The sequence below is a fragment of the Hipposideros armiger genome, unplaced genomic scaffold, assembly GCF_001890085.2.
Source record: "Hipposideros armiger isolate ML-2016 unplaced genomic scaffold, ASM189008v1 scaffold_168, whole genome shotgun sequence".
Taxonomy (NCBI): Eukaryota; Metazoa; Chordata; class Mammalia; order Chiroptera; family Hipposideridae; genus Hipposideros; species Hipposideros armiger.
The window spans coordinates 1,359,046-1,360,315 of NW_017731518.1; positions in this window are offsets into that span (position 1 = coordinate 1,359,046).

Sequence of the window (1,270 nt, forward strand, 5' to 3'; positions counted from 1 at the left end):
AACGCATTTAGTACTTCTGACATGTCAATACATTTGCTGATTGTAAGGGTGTTAGTAGACTTGTGAAAATTATGACATTTGGAAAATAAGAATCGCTACGTAAATACTTAATATTTTAAAGTTAAGGAGCTCTTAAATGTATAATGGCATTATATATATATGTTATATATATACACATATATAATATATATATATATACTATATATACACACATATATACATACATATATATATATATATATAATTTTTTTTTGGTAGGAAAGGAATCCTATTCAGCTGCATGTGCTTTTAAAAAAGAATCTATAAGAAAGTTAAAAATTTCAGATAGCTCTAAATAGGAAATTTCAGAAGTGCACATCTGTCCATTTCTAACAATAATGAATGTTAAGTAGGTTTTCAAGGTTTTTTTTTAAGGGGTATCAAAGAGATCTTCTTATGAACCTCAAAAGCCACAGTGAGCTTCTCTTGTCCTATCTTCCCCTCGCAGCGCTATAAATCTAACTTCTGCCTGACCTATTGTTCAGAAAAAAAACAGCCATATTGTGCTGATTGCTATTAAATTAAAGCAGAAAGGGGGAGACACAAACGTGGAAGCCCCTCTTACCAGCAGGGATACCACTATCTTTTATTTGGCATTTTGGGAGGGTCAGAAAGTCATGACAGGCATCTGACCTCTGATAACCTCTTTGGGGCGTCTGTGTGCAGTTTTTTTTTTGGAAGAACTTAATTAAATACAATTGAATTTCCCTGCTAACATTGCCACTGAAAGGACTCCTTTTAAATGGCTTGGTGTTTGCTGGTGAGGAACAAACAAAGATGCTTCTTTTGTTCCTCAAAGAAAAGTTAGCATACGTTAGTTAAGGATTTGTGATTTCTTTTGACTGGATTGGCAGGCTCCTAAAAATTCAATGAGTCTTCTGAAACGGTAACCACAATAAACGATGAAACATATGACTAACTGAAACCCCAACTCTTCTTATTCCTAATAATTAGTGTTAAAGCTAATATTTTAAAAGTTTACTATGTTTATTTTTACTCAAAAATTATGATCCTAGGTTTATAATGAAGCTGCTAATATTTGGTTACACAAAATATAACGTGGTCCACATCCTGGATTCTCTAGTTACCAGAGGAAGAGAAGAACTCCTAGCAGATGTATTTTTAGTACTATAGGTTAGGAAACTGTTACAACAGATGTTGAAAAAGAATATACAGTTTTTGGTTATGAACAGTTTATTATGCATATTAATTGTTGAATAGGAAGCTTGTC